At 42.5% G+C, this 19,604-nt stretch overlaps 1 long non-coding RNA gene across 1 annotated transcript in view; it reads left to right on the top strand.

Annotated features, from left to right (window-relative positions):
* The window catches only part of LOC141985762 (uncharacterized), a 247,807-nt gene that overhangs the window by 218,496 nt on the left and 9,707 nt on the right, over positions 1-19,604 (top strand). Inside the window, exon 2 of the long non-coding RNA XR_012639010.1 lies at positions 18,284-18,413. This is a non-coding gene — a long non-coding RNA (uncharacterized LOC141985762). The remainder of the gene's footprint in view (positions 1-18,283; positions 18,414-19,604) is intronic.

The raw sequence follows: 19,604 nt of genomic DNA on the forward strand, positions 1-19,604 counted from the left end.
TCCTGGCCCTATTTCAGTGGCAGTTTATTTCCCTCCATATGTGAGAGGAGGAGAGCATCCGTATCCATACTCTGGAAAAACTGTTGTCTAATATGTGTGTAGTTTTTCGATGACCGCTATGAAGCACTTGTAGAGCTTATTCTCACTTAGATTAAATAACTCTTCTCTAATGGTGAAATTCATCCCCTCCTCTCCTGGACAAAGCCCTGCTCCCTTTTCACAGGTAACCCCGATGTTTCTGACCCAGCCTCTGGGTTAAGGAGCTGCGGATTGGTTGAACAGGTCTGGAATGGCTAATCCAGCCACTTGGCTTTTTGGAGTTGTCTCTCTGTTTTGGCTGGCTGTGAGAAAGCAGCATGCACTACACCTACACTGTAAACAGATAATTCTCAGTGAGTCATTGCTTCGGAGCTATAAACATTGTCTGTGTTGTGTTTGCAGTGATAGTAATTAAGAGCCCAAAGGCAATTTAGAAAATAACAAATGAGCTTAAACAAGAGCTAAACTGAAATGTACATGCTGGGGGGAGAGTATTCGATCTGATTCCACAGAACTCCCTTCCTGGAACTTTCCAGCAGGCTACAAAGTGACAACATACTCAAAAATGAAAGATAAGTTAGCAGGGCTACATGACCAGAACAAATTCCCATTGACTGATCACTTCCTAAGGGCATGACTCTCTCCTTAGAATAACTCTGAAAACTGGGCAGATTAACCCTTTCCTGGGCATTACACAGCCTGCCCTTTCTTGTCTTTATTTTCATCTCTGAGTAAAATGTTGTTAGATGCCAATCTACCAAAGACTTAAGTAAATATTTAACTCAAAGCATGCAACTAGTCCCTTGAATGCAGTGGGACTAACTCCAGGTGCTTAAAGCTGTGTGTGTACTTGAGCACTTTTCTGGATCGGGGCCAGCATGTAACTTCCAGTTGAACAGGAAGATGTTCACAGAATCCTTCCAGTTTGGCATTAGGGACATTTTGAGTTTGGATGCAGCATTTCTTTTTGAGAAGAACCGTAGACAGCATGTCATTTAGCTAAGACAATTCCAATATGGCTTATACCATCCATCACAGTATGTCATTTAGCTAAGACAATTCCAATATGGCTTATACCATCCATCTCTTTTTGACATCTCCAGTAGCTAGAGGTCCAGGTGGCAAGAATCCAGCCGCTTCTGGATCAAGACTATTGAAGCTCCTGCTTTTATATACCTATGTCAGAAGCACCATCTGCAATGCATACAACTCAGTTTTTGCTGGAGAATCCCACTGCTGAACAAATACATCTTTTAAGCAAGTTAGCAAATGATCTGTTATGCCTTCAATAGGCAAGCTTACCAGTTTAGTAATATCAAAAGGAAAAATCATTACACACACGCAACCTGCTCAGCTTTTTGGGGGGTTTAATATGTGTTCGTCTATTGCTCTGCTTTCATGTAAAGCCTCTAACCCAATCAGGGCATAATTTTGGTCCTTAGCAGGAATTGCTCATAAACTTTAAGGCCAGAAAGGAACCTCACTGAGCATCTAGTCTGACTTCCTGCACATCACAGGCCACAGAACCTTGCCCATCCACTCTTCTGGCTGAGTTACTGGGGTCCTCAAATCATGATTTAAAGACTTCAAGTTACACAGAATCCACCATTTATTCCAGTTTAAACGAGCAAATGAGACTTGCCCCATGCTGCAGAGGAAGGTGAAAACCCTGTGCCTGTCAATCTGACCTGAGGGAAAATTCCTTCCTGACCCCAAGTATGGTGATCAGTTAGACCCTGAGCATGTGAGCAAGACCCAACAGCCAGACACCTGGAAAGGAATTATCTGCAGTAACTCAGAGTCCTCCCCATCTAGTGCCCCATCTGTCCATTTGGGGATATTTGTTACTAGCAGTCACAGATTGCCTACAATGGCTTGTGGCCCATGTCCTCCATCCCCTCCATAAACTTATCAAGATGTGTTTTGAAGCCAATTAGGTTTTTTGCCCCCACGGCTCCCTTTGGAAGGCTATTCCAGAATTTCACTCCTCCGATGGTTAGGAAGCTTAATCTAATTACAAGCCTAAACTTGTTGATGGCCAGTGTATATCTATTTGTTCTTGGGTCAACATTGGCACTTAACTCCTCTCCCTTCCTGGTATTTATAGAGAGAAATCCTATCTCCCCATAGTGTGTGTTTAATGCAAAAAAAGCCAAGCTACTTGAGTATCGTATCATTAGGTAGGTTTTCCATTCCTCGGATCATCCTAATAGCCCTTCTCTGCACCTCTTCCAGTTTAATTCTGGTCTCCCATGTTTAAGAAAGATGAATTCAAGCACAGTATTCCAGATGAGATCTCAGCAATGCCTTGTATAATGACAATAACACTTTCCTACCTCTACTGGAAATACCTCACCTGATACATCCTAGGATTGAATTAGCCTTTTTCATGGATGCATCATATTGGCGGCTCAGTCATCCTGTGATCAACCAATACACCCTTCCTTTCCCTCTGTTGCTTCTTCTCCTCTGTCACTTCGAACTGATAAGTCCCCAGGTTGTAGCAAAAATTCAAGGTGTTAATCCCTAAGTGTATGATCTTACATTTTTTCAATATTAAATTTCATCTCATTTCTATTACTCTAGTTTTCAAAGTCCTCTAGATCTTTTTGTATGATATTCTGGTCCTCTTCTGTATGGGCAGTAGCTCCCAGCTTTGTGTCATCTGCAAATTTTATTAGCATATTCCCACTTTTTGAGCCAAGGTCATTAACAAAAATGTTAAATAAGAATGGTCCCAAGACGGATCCCTTAGGAACTCCACTAGTAACCTCCCTTCAGCCTGACAGTTCACCTTTCAACATGACCTATTGTTGTTGTCTCCCCTTTAAGCAGTTTCTTATCTTCTCCAATTTAATAATTTCACATGTATCAAATGCCTTACTGAAATCCAGGTAGATAGATCTGCTGAATTTTCTTAGTCTAAAAAAATCTCAGAGAATGAGATCAGGTTGGTCTGGCATGATCTTCCCCTTGTAAAACCATGTTGTATTTTATTCCAGCTACTATATACCTCTATATCCTTAACTACTTTCTCTTTCAAAATTTGTTCCAAGACCTTACATACAATTGAGGTCAAACTAACAGGCTTGTAGTTTTCTAGATCATTTTTTCCCTTTCTTAAAAATAGGTACTATATTAGCAATTCTCGAGTCATAGGGTATGATCCCCGAGTTTACAAATTAATTAAAAATCCCTGCTGTTGGACTTGCAATTTCATGTGCCAGTTCCTTACGTAGTCTTGGATGGAGATTATTTGGGTCCCTTGATTTGCTACCATTAAGCTGGTTCAGTTTGACTTTCACCTCAGATGTGGTAATTTCTACTTCCATATTTTGGTTTCCATTAGCCGCTCTGCCACTACCCCTAAGCTCCTCATTACTCTTATTAAAAACTGAGGCAAATAATTAATTGAGATGTTGGGCCATGCCTTGATTATTTTTAACCTCCACCCCATCCTCAATGCTTCATGGTCCCACTTCTTTATTCCTTGTTTTCTTTTTATTTATATGGCTTTAGAACCTTTTACTATTGGTTTTAATTTCCTTTGCAAGGTCCAACTCTGCTTGGCTTTGGCAGTTCTCACTTTTCCCCTATGCTTTCTGACCGCCAAGAGGTAGCTTTTCTTGATGATCCATCCCATCTTCCATTCTTTGTAGGCTTTCTGCTTTCTCTTAATAAGCAGTTTGAGATGCTTGTTCATCCAGTTTGGTCTGCAACCCTGCCCTACATTTCCCCCCACCCCCTCCGCCCTCTGACCCCTTCTTTGGGATGCAGGTTTCAGATACTTTAAGTCAAAGTTGTAGAAGCTAATTCAAAGCCTCCTCCACGTTCAGATCCTTGAGTTCTTCAGTCCAGTCCACTTCCTTAACTAATTGCCTTATTTTTTTTAAAGTTTGCCCTTTCGAAATCAAGGACCCTAGTTGCAGATGTACTTTTGTTTATCTTTCCATTTAGTTTAAATTGAATTCCCTCATGATCACTCGAACCAAGGCTGTCCTCTATGAAATCTAAAATGGCATCGCCTCTTGTTGGTTTGGTGACTATTTGGTGAAGAAATCTGTCCGCTATCGCAGCCACGAATTCTGGGCCCTACCACTGTTAACAGCACTTCTCTCCAGTTTGTATCTGGGAAACTAACGTCTCCCATCGTCTCAAAATTCCCAGTAGTATTTATTTCATTAAAAATATAGAGATCTCTAACCATATCCAAATGGAATCCTGAGGAGTCTGTAGCAGACCCCAAGCACTATCCCAGTGACACTTCTGCTGGCTTTCTTCCCCAAAGTGATTTTGACCCAATCAGATTCTGTTTTATCCAGATTACTCTCTGTACATAGAGACATCCAGACAAGTGGTGCTATTGTCATTTCATCCAGAAGGCTACTGGTCTTCCATTTAATGTTGACAATTTAGATTAATGTTGTGTGCTGTACGAGGGGGTTTGCGTGTCGAGCAATTTGTATGGCTAGAGAATTTGGTTTGTAGCATTATAGATTTGTGGGCAAGATACCAAAACTGGATCTAGATTCAGGTGTTATTGACTTCCTGAAAAGCTCCCAGTGTGTTCAGACCTGCAGTTTGTGTCCAGTCCCATCTCAAGTCTAAAGATATGGACTTCCTGTCTTTTTAATTAATTACCCAATCAATCAATCGGATGCTCATTAAACTGAGACAAAATTCAAGCATGGAGCAGTGGATTTTTGACTCAATCCATTTCTATCATTGTTTTGATGTTTGGATGACAATTGCTAATTTGAGACTCCCATTGTTTTAGTCCTATTTCCTTTCTCTGGGATGCCTGATTTTCCCAAAATAACCTCAGAAAACATCTTGCCTGCAGGACTTCCCCTCTCCTCTTTGATTAAGTTCAAAGGGTGATGGTGCAGGGTCACAGTGGAGGCCATAGAGCCTGGCGCCATGTTCATTTTCAGGGCTGTTTATGGGCGATTTGTTGCCTTGTCAGCCTGCTTGGTGGAGGTTACTGTCTTGTTGAAGAGAAGAGGAATTTTGCAGGGTGGGGTTTGAGCTGGCAAGGATCAACCTCAGGCCTACTGCAGCGTAGACAGGTGGAAATGACTTGGGGTAATCATGGGAAGACAGATGTCCCACAGAGTTGTGAGGACAGAAGGAAATGATAAGTCTTTCTGACTAAAGGCACCCCCTTAGAAAGGAATTCAAAGTGTTGATGTTTTTCGGGTTGTTTTTTTTCCAATAAATGTATTTTTTATCTCTTCCTAATTTGATTATTGGATAGCCAGTCTGAACCATATTGAAAATATTTTAGTAAACATATCCAGAGTTCTGCCCCGGGGCAACAATAATTATAAGAGCTGGTTACAAGAGAACATTTTGTCAGTTTTTCACTTTTTCAAGTACTGACCTTCCTTAACTAAAAACATTTCAAACAGCACTGGTAATGATGAGCTGCTCAGGCTAATTGGCTTGAGCCACCTTCTCTGAAATTAAAAAAATGCATTTTCTCTGTGCCAATTATTTACTTTTTAAAGATATTTTTGAAGATGATTCGTTATTACAGTAAAAGCTGTTCCTGCTGAATATGAGTGTCCTCCGCTTTATCTGCCTTTTGCTTTTAATGCAACCAAGACACCACTGTTAATTGTTTGTTTTGGCAGAGTGTCAAACACAAAAACGTATATAAAGTAATTATTTGGATTATGCAGATTCTGGAAACTTTATAACATGTCACTGGGCTTTGTAAGATTGCCCTTTGTAAGTACTCTGGCACTGGGCTTTTAATAGACTAGGGGCCCTGGTGCTTTTTTTAAAACAAGCCTTTTACATACACTGCAACAGTTAGCTTTTGTCCAATTTTCGACCATTCTCCGCACACAAAAACACAGTGTATTTTGTATAGATATTAAAGAAAGATTGATAGATATGGATAAACACATCTCAGGTGCCTACATGGCCTCCATCCCATCTGAGTGCCTCACAATCTTGAATGTATTTATTCTCACAACACCTCGGTAAGACAGAGAAACACTATTATCCTGCTTTTACAGATGGGCAAATGAGGCACAGAGAGACTGACTAGTTTGCCTGAGGTCACTCAGGAAGTCTTTTGGATCAGGGATTTAAACCACTAAAGGTTGCTGCCTTAATCACTGGACCTTTCTTCCTTGTGTGTGTGAGATCAAGGTTCTCTCTCTCTCTTTGCATGTATATACATAGATTTTTCAGAAGACTCCATAAGACTACAAAGTTGCATGGGGAAGTTCTACTAAGGCTTCTATGGTTGGCACTGGGACCAGTGCCCTATTAGCAAATATGGGAAAGGCTATTTTAAAATGCCAGCTGAAGAAACCTTAGCCGTGCATTGCCTGTTCATGGATGTTTCCATGGCAATAGAGCTGGAGTTGTGGTGAAATAGGGATGCCCACCATGCCAACTGTAAAAACCTCTCCACAAAGGTAAAGATTACACTGTCACAGACCTGCCACGAAAGCAATTCACAGGTGTTAGTCAGTGTTACAGGAGATGTATACAGCTGCTTTGTAATGTCCTCTGTGGGCACAGACTTGTAATAGAGCAGCAAAGGGGAAAAAAAAATCAGAAAGTCAGGAGTCCATTAAAAATACAGAAAAGTAAGGATTTTTTTTTAAAATTTAACATCCCAGACAAAACATTAATGCACAAAATTGGAGAAGCAGCTCCATAAGAAATAAAAACCTGGGGCAGGTTTTAGTCCCATAGCTCCACCCTTCGTAGCTTCTGACCAGTCAGTCCCCTTCCACAAGACTTAAAATGGAGTCTTAAACATTGCTGCCTCTTAGAACCAAGGTAATTCTACCAACACATTTTCCTAAGGTAAAAACACCCAGATCTCCATTTAAGGTCATTTAGAAGGAGACACCAATCCTGCAGTACATATTCTGCTGTTTGGTTCCTGCCTTTTCATCTCTCCCTAGGGCTCAAAGAATTTTAATACAAATACAAGCTCCGACCTTGTCCCCATGGGTCCCACACTTCCAGGCGGTTTATGCTAGCCTCAGAGGCTCACTGCGACTCTCCATGTAGCCCTTCTCTCTCTAGGGCCAGGGTTACAGTCTGAGCCCTTTTCATCACAAGCCAGCAAGGAGGTTGGTGAGAGAACTCCCACAGTCTCTGTTGTCCCTACAGGCTTATTCCCAAACAGTTTAGCCTCCTGTCCTGACAGGGGCCCATCTTCCCTTCCCAGGAGGTGTTTCTGTAGTGGCAGGTTGGGGGGAACCCAGGCCCGCCCTCTACTCCGGGTTCTGGCCCAGGGACCCTAATGGCAGCAGCTCTTGGCAGCCAACCTTTCACTGCCAGAGTTGCTACATTTCCCTGGGCCACTTCCCCACAGCTCTCCCACTTCTCTCTTCTTCACCCTTACCTAAGAGCTCCCTTACCGATGGCTTGAGGGTGTCTTCATTACTCAGCCCTACAGCCACTCTGGCTCTCCTCAGGGTGACTGGAGTGAGCCCTTTTATAGTATCAGAAGGGCCTTAATTAGAGTTAGGTGTTCACATTAACTTAATGTCCTCACCTGACTCTTTGCAGGTTAATTGGAGTCAGGTGTTCTCATTAGCCTGGAGCAGCCCCTGTTCTGGTCAGTCAGGGAACAGAAAACTGCTAATCCAGTGGCCAGCATATCTGCCTTCTGCTACTCTGTTGTACGGCTCCTTCACGGGGAGCACGGGCGTGTACTTGGCGCGGTTCACCCCAATCCCGGATACCTGCCCCTTTTGCGGTGTGAGGGAAACCCTGGCGCACGTCTACCTGGAGTGCGCCAGGTTGCAGCCCCTATTCCGGCTCCTCACGAATATTTTGTTAAGGTTTTGGTTGCACTTTTCTCCTCACCTTCTTATCTATGCACTCCCTGTCCGTGGCCCCACTAAGTCGCGGGACCTCCTGGTCAACCTCCTCCTGGCCCTGGCTAAAGTGGCCATCTATAAAATCAGGGTGAGGAGGTTGGCCGATGGAGTCTCCTGCGACTGCGGGGTCTATTTCCGAACCTCTGTCCGTTCATGCCTCCGGGCAGAGTTCCTCTGGGCGGCGTCCACTGACTCCTTTGACGCCTTTGAGGAGCAGTGGGCGCTGTCCGGGGTTCTTTGCTCAGTGTCCCCGTCCGGTTCCCTTCGTTTGACCCTTGGACCGCACTCCCGTCCCTGTTGTTCATTAGTTGTCTCCCATAATTACTTGGTTTTCCAGGTCCTGTGGACCCCCCCCTTAGGCTGGGGGGAGATCCCTTAGCAGTGGGCGGGCTTTGCCCGCCCACCTCCTGGATCCCAATAAGGCTACTCTGTTGTACCCAACTGGCCTGGGTCTATCACAATAGACATATATTGCTTTATTGCAAACCAACTTTCTGACTATCCATGTTCTCTGTGAGAGCCTGTTCTGTCACGTCCTCCACGCCTTTTCAAGAGACACCCCCGCCCCCATGCTACATCTGATGCAACAGCTCAGGTTGCACTGTGCTTTAGGGACATGCTATGAAGTGTTGGCCAGGAATATTTTTAGATCCAGCCCATCTCCTTTGTGCATGGATTTACACCAGAAGGAAGCGTGCAGAGTCCATATTTTGTAGAATCTTATAAAAGTTGTGAAATTCACATAAGTAGTATGAAAATAGTGAAGTTAAAAGTTTACTGAATTTCTGTTGAAATTACTGCCAGTTTTTATGATTTTTTTTTTGCTCTCTCTCTCTCTATCATATACTTGCACACAGCCACTAATCCCACCCCTACCTTGGAATCAGTACAAAATTTTGTCATTTTTCAAATATTCATCCATATTTCAGATATTTTCACAGCAGGCCGAATCCTGAGACATGCTGTTTAAGGGGCAGGGAGTAGATGGCTCTTTGACTCCATTTCCTGCAAACGAGCTGGCAGAGGGGTTGCATTGTTCTTATTAGGACGTGGAGAGCTTGTATTTAACAATTATATTCTTTCTTTATTCAGACATTACCTAACATAGAAACTAGAGCCTGCTGTATGCTGATCTCTTCTGCTGATCAGCCCTTGGCCAGTGCAGAGCCTTCTGAACACAGAGGGTGTGCAGGCAGACCCCACAATAGCAATTGCTCCATATAGGGGTGCTCCAATTTCCTGCCCTGTCCCCTCACTCCAAGAAATGGGGAAGCATAGGAAGAATCTGACACTGGGGTGTATCTGAGGCACCATTCTTCTGGGGATAAACCAGGAGAGGTGCAGCTCATATAGTGACCCTAGCTTAGTGCTATGCTTAAAGTCACAATCTAGCCCATAATATTTATTATATAATAGTGGATGAAAGAGTAATGAATATGTCATTTGAAAACCTTACTGTTGAGAAACATGGTTTCAATATGAGATCAAAAAGAGTGGGCCAGATTCTGCTTTCATTTGTATCTGGTGTAAATCATGAGTAAACCCCTAGGCTACAGTGGGGCTACTCTGGATGGACACCAGTGGAAGGGAGATCAGAATTTGACCCTGTACTGTGCATCTGAGATTCCAAACATTGCACTACATTGTACTGTGCCGTATAAATTATACAACACTCTGATCTTTTCTGTGGTTTCCACTGTTCGTCATTTGCGCGACATACTGAAACTCCTGTAGCTCTCATGTGCTGTGCTACAGTTGGGCTCAGTGGAAGCTTGAGAGACGCACTGGTTTATTCATAAGTATACAGAGGTGACAACTGTCAAAGACTAATGCTGGAGGATCTTCTGGATGCTTTCAGTACATAAGGGGAAATGAGTATCCACAGGGATGTGGAGTGTTTTAAGTCAGTTTCTCTGTCTCTCTAAAGGCATTTGACATAGTTATGTAGTAACGCAGGTGATGCATAATTAAGCACTACTATATCTGAGTGTGTTTAGAGTACAAAATACTCATCTGATATGAAAAGTGAGTGTTTATGTATTAATGCGCTTTTCCTTCATGCCTTCTTGATTCCATTAGTAATGGAGGCATTGTGTAATATGATAGAAATGATTAACTTTAATTGCACTTGTTTGTTGGGGAAAGAGACATATAATTAAAAATCCGACATACTTTGTACCTTTTTTTTTTTTCTTCAACCATTTGCTTTTTGGCATCTCTTCAAGAGGACATTCCATAAGACCACTGTTGTCTCCTGCTGCAAATATCACCTCTGCTGTGATGCCTGTAAGAAATTAAACAACTTCTGATGTCTGGATTGAAGGTCAGATGATGCTAGTTGGCACTTCACCTTTCTATAACAATAGCGGACGATATTTTCAAAATTAGCTAGTGATTTTGTGTGCCCAACCTGGTACACTTTGAAGGAGTCTGAGTTTCAGAAAGTGCTGAGCACAAACCCACTGAAAATCAGACCCTTTAAAAGTTTATCAGAAATTGGGCACCCTGGAAATTGAGCCACCCCAAATCATTAGTGACTTTTGAAAATCATGGCCAAGATTTTTAATGTAAACTATATGAGTACATACAAAGACTATGCATTTGATTTTAAACCTTCTCCCTCTGGCCGCCTACTCTCTGCTCCCACAAATGTATACATTATTTGTATATGTCTATTTAGTTTGTAAATTCTTCTGGATAAGTACTTTGTTTTCATACATAGATTCATAGATACTAAGGTCAGAAGAGACCATTATGATCATCTAGTCTAACCTCCTGCACAACGCAGGCCACAGAATCTCACCCACACACTCCTGCGAAAAACCTCACCTATGTCTGAGCTATTCAAGTCCTCAAATTGTGGTTTAAAGACTTCAAGGAGCAGAGAATCCTCCAGCAAGTGACCTGTGCCCCGTGCTACAGAGGAAGGCAAAAAACCTCCAGGGCCTCTTCCAATCTGCCCTGGAGGAAAATTCCTTTCCGACCCCAAATATGGCGATCAGCTAAACCCTGAGCATATGGGCAAGATTCACTATCTTTACTGGGGCCTCTGTGTGGTATTCTAATAAAAATATTATACGCTAATGATCATAAGAAGAGCTAAAGTACGAAAGTCATGGACTCCAGAAAAAAAGTTTGAAATATTGTAGAGTCTTGGAGGAGCACAACATTTGAGGCAATTTTAAAAGATTTTAGGGTACCTGACACATTCGCACTCCTCGATATTTGAATCCCTTTTGCTTTCCAGCTGCTTAGCATCATAGCTTCTGTTTCTTGTCATTTATCATGTAGCCAGAAATTGAGTCTCATTCCTTTATTCTTGTGAATGGCTTTGGGATTAATTTTGAAGAATTTTAAATCTAGAATAAAACATCATCTGCATAAAAGGAGGTTGTATGTAGGATGTTCCCTAGTTTTATTCCAGATTTAAAATTCTTCAAAATCAATCCCAAAGCTTTGAGGTATAGCCACTAGCTGTGATCTTCAAAGGTGCCTAAGGGATTTGGGTGTCCCGTCCCCATTAATTTTAATTAATTGTGCATCCAAATCCCTTAGCTACCTTTGAAAATCTTAGCCATTAAGTCTTCAGGCTTGTCATTCATGGATTCCTCTTCAAAAAAAGCCTTTCCACCATAAGAATGACACCCAACACTGGCACTTTTTCACCCATGAACCCAACCAAAACCCAAGCAATGAATAAAATTAATTCCTACCATGTATCCATCCCCAAAGCCCTACCCCAAGCAAAGTTTTCACTTCAAAAAGGCAGAAGTGCCAGAGACTTCTTGAAGTCCACGGGAGACTTAGGTGCAGATCCTCAAGTATTTAGGCTCCTAATTTCCATTGATTTCAAATGTGCAATGGTGTGGTAGCCATGTTGGTTCCAGGATATTAGAGAGACAAGGTGGGGGGAATCATATCTTTTGTCAGAAGTTGGTCCATAAAAGATGTTACCTCACCCACCTTGTCTCAATTGATTACAAAGGAAGTTAAGAGCCTAAATACTTTTTGAGAGTCTGGACCATTGCCGTTGGTTTTACATGATCATAAAAACCCCAAGATAGATAGGCTTAATCTATTGTCCTAGAGTGGGTCAACATTTTCTCAATGTTGAGATTTTGACAAAATGTTTCATTGGAAATTTGATTTTTCAGTGAGGGGAAAAAAAATCTAAATATTTTTTTCCTGGCCACCTCTACAGTAAATGTATTCTATTGGGAAATCTATTTTTCCTAAAGCTGAAAATTAAAAAGGACAATTACCCTGTCAAAAGCCTTTTCATCATCAAGTGTTAATAAATTTCTATTTCCCCCTGGTTTTTTTTTTGAATAACAATTAAAACCTTTTAATATGTCTGAAGATATCTCTCCCTCCTGACCGGGCTGCATGGTTCCCTGGCGACAGTGTGAATTCCTCAGCAAGTCAGACTGCCTGAGCATGCCTGCTTTGCCTGCCTTCCATTGTGGCGATAAACAGCGGAATTGCCCACAGTTACAAGGTACGATGCAGCCCTTTCTATTCTTAAGGTGAAAACATTAAAACAACAGAAGAACCCACCTGCTAATAAGCTCACCAGAGATCATCCCAACTCCACAAAGGCTCTGTCTGGTGTCAGACTTTCGAATCCTTCCCGACAGATTTGGGCCCTCCCTTTGGTCAGAAGGTCCTGTCTGTTTGCTGGATCAGAAACAAGGCCCTGAGTCAGTTTAAACACAGGCAGTTTATCCCAAAGTCCATTTCTCTATCTGCTGGTCCAATTTGAACCAATATATGCAAGTCTTCCCGGGAGGTGGTACCTCCCTGCAGGTGTTACAACTTGAGTGAATTTGGCTAATCACCCAACGCCATTTTTAGGTCCTGGAGGACTGTAAGGGGCAGAATGTGGGGCTGGTGGGTGGCCCTGCGTCGGCAACTCCTCCGGCACGGCTGTCCCACCCCCAGCCCTTCCATGCAGCGGCATCTCCTGGGGTCTGTACATTTGAGTTGATTTTTCCCCCCCAGCTTTTCAGTTTGCTGAAAAATTCAAAACATTTTTGTTTCAGTTCAACCCAAAATGAATTTTTCTTCAATTTTTGAGAACTGGCTGTGAACTGAGAACTCAGTTATTTACACAGCTCTAGTTCCAACCCTGCTGCTGAACCATGTGGTTGTCAATATGATCCCATATGATGGAATTGCTGTCTTTTCAGTTTGCTTGTTTACAAACCTAGGAAACTAGATACAAAAAAAACCCCTATGTTAAAAGAATGTTGCCTATTCAAGCACTCAAAAATCAAGAAATACCAGAATTACAGTTGCCTGTGAAACCTTAATTTGGCCCCCCCTATGCGTATGCATTATAATATAGTCTTTAATTACATGATCACCTATGATTATTTTTTTTGACAGAACTCCTGCATCATTCAATTTTCACCTGATTTTGGTTTGCTGTATTGTTTCTGCACTACTGGGCTACCAAATTTTTGAGGTTGGCTACCAAAATTATTTGTTGAATATGTTTAACATAGTGAGTTGGAGACATGTTTGGGAGTAGGAATCCTGGAAATTTCACTCTTTCTTCCTTTGTGTTCTCTCTCTCCCTCACTCGCTTCTTTGTATGCTCCTGTACATTTCTTTGTCTGTGTGTTCCTCTGTCAGTTTCTCCCTCTTTGTGTGTTTGCTTCTGTCTTCCTTCCTAATTCTCTCTCCCTTTATTCTCAGTGTGCAGGCTCTGAGCTCTTTTCCCTTCTTTCAGGTTCATAGAATAGTGCCAGGCTTCTGCACTGAAGAGTTTTACCCACACTTCCTGCTGTGAGTGAAATTGACGAAGTAAGATGGTGTGGTCCGGGTCAATTTCACTCACAGTGGGCACCAAAGGTACAGCATTTCTGTGCAGGGACATGGCACTGCTTTACCTTTCCAGATGCCTGTGCCAGGTCAGCAAATACTAGAAAAGAAGGATAGCGTGATCCACCGGCTGTCAAGGTGCATCCTGGCTGGATGGGTAGATTTTTAACATGTTTCAGTGAAGACTGCAGCATCCAATGACCCACTTACACGATCTGGGTCACAATCCCCAGTTTGAGAACCACTGGGCTAGTGCATTAACCTATTGTACCTCCTATGCTTTGCATTGTAGACTTCATATGCGGAAGTAAATGATGGCAAGGAATGTGTGCCATTGCTTAAAAGTACTCTGCTAATCAATGTAGTTCAACTTGTATTTTTAGAGCAGGTGATGGAGCTGCATGCCTGCCTGCCTCTCCATCTGTTCTTATACCAGTAAAATGTTGCAGATTTCACTGATGTATCTGTTTCTTTTATTCTGTAAACTGTGAGGTCAACTCAAGGTCAGCGCATATCTTGTGGCAGATGAAATGTGAGCAAGTGTGATAGGCCTATGTGATATCTTGCCTCTCTTCTCCTTGAATTTTCTCTCTATCAGGGAGGTAGCCCTGAAGAGAATATTCCCAGACATATTTCCATGGGGACTTCAATTCTCCATTCTCAGAGTAAGACTGGTTTTCAAATATTATTTGAGTGAGATAACAACTACGTTACAACTGGGTAGATACTGTATGTTATGTGGGTACTTGAACACACACGTTATGTGGGTACTTTCCACTTGGCACATGATGTGTGAAAAAAGTCCACAATTTGTGTGAGGGGGACACACAATTCTTCATGAAGGAAATTTGAAGTCACGTGGGATCCCACTTCTTTTGGTGCAAATGACTATCTCTGTACTCTCCGACCTGTAACAGCACCTTTTAACAGACTCAGTTGAACATATTTTATATTTTTTAGTATACTGTAAGCCTTGTGGCCTGAAGCCCTAGAAAGTAGGGAGCTCACTTTTGACACCTGTTGATAGCAGGGAGATGAGCAGAGGGGAGGGAGGTCTCTGCCGGCACCAGTTGGTGGGCGAGGGGAAATGACTGACTGCACGTGGCCTCATTTGCATTTCAGTTACGTTTAAATGTTTGGGCATTTTGGTTAAAATACAGTTAAGTTTTGAAATTGAAGGGAATACCTCACTATTATCCCAGTTGGGAAAGAAAGGACAAGAGGACTGCACCAAGTGTGCCTGGGGTGAGGGGTCACCCTGACCAAAACTGCAGTCTGGCACAGTTGGGTAAGAGAATCTGGGCAACACTAAAAAGAGAGTAAAGGGATTCTTACGTTCTGCTGAGAGTGCCTCCCTGGTGGTCCTACCTGCCGTTGATCCTTTTCTGAAGACTCAGAACAGAGCTAAGGTGGCTTCAAGGCAGTGGACAGTGTAGAGGTGATGGTCAGAGCTGAGGCAGGCAATGGCACTGAGGTAGTTTGGGCTGAAGCTGCAGAGACCAGTAGCCTCATTGTGGGACTCCAGTGAGGCCCTCCCTAGTCAGCACCGAAGCTGTAATCCCTTCCCTTAGGGGATGGAAATGGATATGCCTGAATTTTGGATTCCACCAACCTTGGACAGCAAACTGTGAGTGGGGTGCAGAAGAGGAGGGAAATGGCTGATGTCCTACTGCAGTGCCTCATTAGTAGGGTGACCAGATAGCAACTGTGAAAAAAACGAGACAGGGGATGGGAGATAATAGGCACCTATATAAGAAAAAATCCCCCAAAACGGGACTGTCCCTTTAAAAACAGGACATCTGGTCACCCTACTCATTAGCCACTCACAGCTGTGAGAGGAGGGCTGAGGTTAAAGCTATTGCTAAGACACTCTGGGGGGAAGCAGTCTTATCTAATAGATAGTGTTGATTGCTGACTTTCCCAGCTTTATTTTGTGCCCCGTTTTCCCCCAGTAAACTTTGTTTACTTGTACAATGGACTCCATGTTTTCAAGGTGGAAGTATTGCCTATCAAGGATGCACAGGGTGATTAATAGTTTTCCAGGTTTCTGGGAGAGGGCTCGAGCCAGTGTTTGTTACGTTTTCAGAAGGAACCCTTCAACATTAGAACTTGGCCCTTTTTGCTGCCCAGGGTATCTGGCGCAAGGGTTACATATCAAAGCAAAAGAAATCCAGTAAACTAATAACAATGTGTGCTAAGATTTTCAACAATAGATGTCTAAAGAGAGCCTCTGAAATCTTTTTATTTGTTTGTTTAAAAAACTTTTTATATTGTTATTGTTAACATACATGAAATTTCCATGCAATTAACTATAAACAAATTTTAACTTCTGTTTGTTACCTTTAAAATACCAGTCTGTGTTTGGACAACGTCTTATCATTATCTATATATTTATTTTGTTCCAGTTCCAAAATTACAGCCATATATTATAAAATCCATTTGATCCTGATATAAGGCTGTCTGTCATTTTTTCCATTGAAAAGTTTTCCCATGATTTATTTCTCCAGGCCACTAATATGGGGGAATCTGTCCTTTTCCAACAATAAAGTTATCCCACGTCTGGCTGCTAGTAGTAATTGTGTTATCAGTGGTCCTTCCTCATGGCACCTGAATAAAAGTGGGCTGATTTTCAAAGTTGGTTTGTGCTCAGCAACTCCCATTGACTTCTGTGGGAGTTTGCTGAGTGCTGCATGCTTTTGAAAATGGGCCACCTATTTAGGTGCTAAATATGGAACATAACTTTTAGGACTCATTTTGAAAATTTTAGCTGTCATCTACTAGGTAAAATAGAAACTACCACAGTGCACACCACAGGAAAAAAATAAACAATGACCAATATTTACACAGCAGGGAGACCATTGTTTCTTAGAAACCGCTGTGTTGTGTTGCATTGGAGCTCTTGCCAAACACTAACCTTTTAATAGCAACTGCCGTAGGTGTATCGCTTATTTGTTCCCATGTCTCTTAACCTGAGCATAAATGATATTCTGAAGAATCCTAACTTTAGTTTGCATTGGTTTTGTTTATCTGACATTCTTTTCTTTGTCCACTTCCAAATAGACTGTGTTGTTTTCTAGTACTTTTATTGTCATTATTCAAAATATTAATAGAAGTGAATATCTTCTTCTAAGTTATGAATGTAATCAATTTTGAGTCTTTAATTGTAATTTTTTTTCCATAAAATTCTTTTAATTTAGTCTAATATAATGGCACATCAAGCAGTAATGGGTACATTAAATTGAATCATGATGTTCATATACACATTTTATGACACAATCAAATATCCTAATGCATTAATTCATGTCAATCAGTTAATAAAATCAAATAGGAAGCATTTCTCTGCTGCTGTTAACTGCACTTGCCCCATTTACTGGACTACAAGACTGTGAGGACATTTGCAGGTTGGCTAGCGGGTCTGTTCTGTCCACACTGGTGTCAGTGCATTTGGGAATTGCAAGAGAGCAACATTTATCAGTGATGGACGTCCAGTGAGTAAAATGCAGTTTTTCCAAACAGCATTGCATTCCATTATTTCACTTTACCTTAGTTCCATTGGTTCTGTCTTGTCCCTAAAAATACACACAACAGGAAAGTAATATTAACGGTGAACTCTGGAAATAGTTTTCCCACCCCTTCCTCTCTCTCTCTCATTATTTGCTCTCCTTGGGTATTCTCCTTCAAGGGCAAAGGGATACTGTGAATTTAGCAGGGCTCCTCTGGTAGAAGTTAGTAAATTAAATTTAAAACAATTATAAAATGGTTATATTTTGAGCAGGTTCTTTGTGCTTCTCATCTGCATTACATTATGGTTTATAGCATTTTCCCCTCCTCTCTTACAATGCCTGGATTTTTTGTGCCTTTGCTACATCACATCACTTCATTAAATGTTCAACCCCTGATCTTGCAGTCCCAATGCAGGACAAACGCTGGCTGAAGTATTCTGGAAATCGGAGTGTGCATTGGGCCCTGAACAGTGAAAAGGCAAAGAGAAATGAAAATGGAAAATACTGCATAAAAGGAAGTGGGCCAGATACACAGCTGGTGTCAGTTGGCATAGCTCCATTGGGGTCAGCAGTTACACCAATTTACACCATTGAGGATCTAGCCCCAAATAGTCACATTGGTAGGAAACATTGGGCCAGATCCTGGCACTCACTCCAATTTCTTTGTGCTGCTCTCGGAAATGTGGGAGGGCCAGTAGAGGGGGGTCCTACACAACCCTCATCCCAGCTTCTCCGGCATGGCTCAGGGAAAGGAGGTGTGGCCGCAACCCTGCCCTTTGGCAACTCCTGGTTGCTGGAATGACCTTTACTGGAGAGAGCAGCCAGCATAAAAAAGAAGTGTCCTAAGGCAACTCCATTTTGTTTCGGGGACTAGTCTTGTGCCCAGCCAGCTAGGTCTAATGTTTTAAGCCACCTTTGTAGCTCCTACCTCTTGAATTGTGCTGAGCACAGCTTGGAAAAACCAAGAATCTGGGACACCATATTTGAGATTAAGGAAGAGCTCTGGTCTAAATCTCTAGCTTCAAATGCTCATTCCTCTTCCTTTTCTCTTTTCAGTCAAATTCCAAGCAAAAAAATATGCTAATGTAACCTTAAACCAGAGCGTGGATGCACTCAGCAATCAGGAAATGGAGAGTGATGGGCTAATCAACCTTCAGTCTGCATCTACTGTCTTAATTCCTCAACTGTAAGTAAACCCTCACCCTTCCTGCTCTCTTCAACAGTCAGGGAGTTTGGGGTGAGGGTGGGGAATGGTAATAAAGAGAAGTTGGAGGGATGGTGGGGAGGGGAAAAGGGTCTGGGGTAATGGACCCATGGGCAAGGAAATATGGCAGAAGTATGGCATTGGCATTATAGCATTGTGCCTAGTGCTCCAGCTCATTGTCAATAATGACAGGTTTCAGAGTAGCAGCCGTGTTAGTCTGTATTCGCAAAAAGAAAAGGAGTACTTGTGGCACCTTAGAGACTAACAGATTTATTTTATAGTCAATATTATAGTCAATAATGAGATCAGAATCTCAACTGTCACGGAAGAACAATGTTTCTAGCCCTTGTGGTTGTGAAGAAAAGCTTGAAAACGTCACGTAAATGTAACTGGTGATTGGTTGAGTCTGCAGATGGCCTGCAACAATAGCTCCCAGAGGTGTGAACTGCCGTATTCATCTTGTCTCTGAATGATGGTGCTCCACTAACAATCCCGCCAGAAGCAGACTTTGTACGGGTGTGGGAACCTGTGCTGCTGCCATCCCAGCCTGCTGCTGGTGGGGCGATGTTGACAGGGGCTCCTACACAAGTAGTCTAGTTATGGGGTGGAGTTGGTGCTCCCTACCACCAGAACAACAGGTTTTAGCGTGGTTCTGTGCCTGGCTGGGTGGGGGCTGACAGGCTCTGGCCTTCCTGGAGGTGGCAAGGGAAGTAAAAGGAACGGCAACCTTATCGTGCCTGCGGTGATACAGTCGTTCCCCATGGGAAGCTTGGACACTTGTATCTGAAGTTCTTGCGGGTGAAAAAAGTGTCCGTTCTGACCTCAATAAGGAGAGAATGAAAAAGAAAAATCAAAGCAGCTCAGAGTGCAGGTCCAACAGAGTTCCTCTTCTTTCAGTAAGCATAGCTGGTCTCTTCGTTTTAGGCCCTAATCCTGCTCCTATTGAAGACCGTGGGAAGATTACCATTGACTTTAACAGTGGCAGAATCAAGCACCTAAATGGATGGTGCATTCTGGGGGATGATCAAAAACTTCTTATTGAAGTCAATGGGAGCCTTTCCACTAACCTCAGAATTCTTTGGATCAGTTCCCTTGGGACATAGACAATATTCACCAGTTCCTGAGAACTGCTGAACATCCTTAGCACGTATTCATGTCAGCTGGGTGCTCAGT

Source organism: Natator depressus, chromosome 4, assembly GCF_965152275.1.
Source record: "Natator depressus isolate rNatDep1 chromosome 4, rNatDep2.hap1, whole genome shotgun sequence".
Lineage (NCBI taxonomy): Eukaryota > Metazoa > Chordata > Testudines > Cheloniidae > Natator > Natator depressus.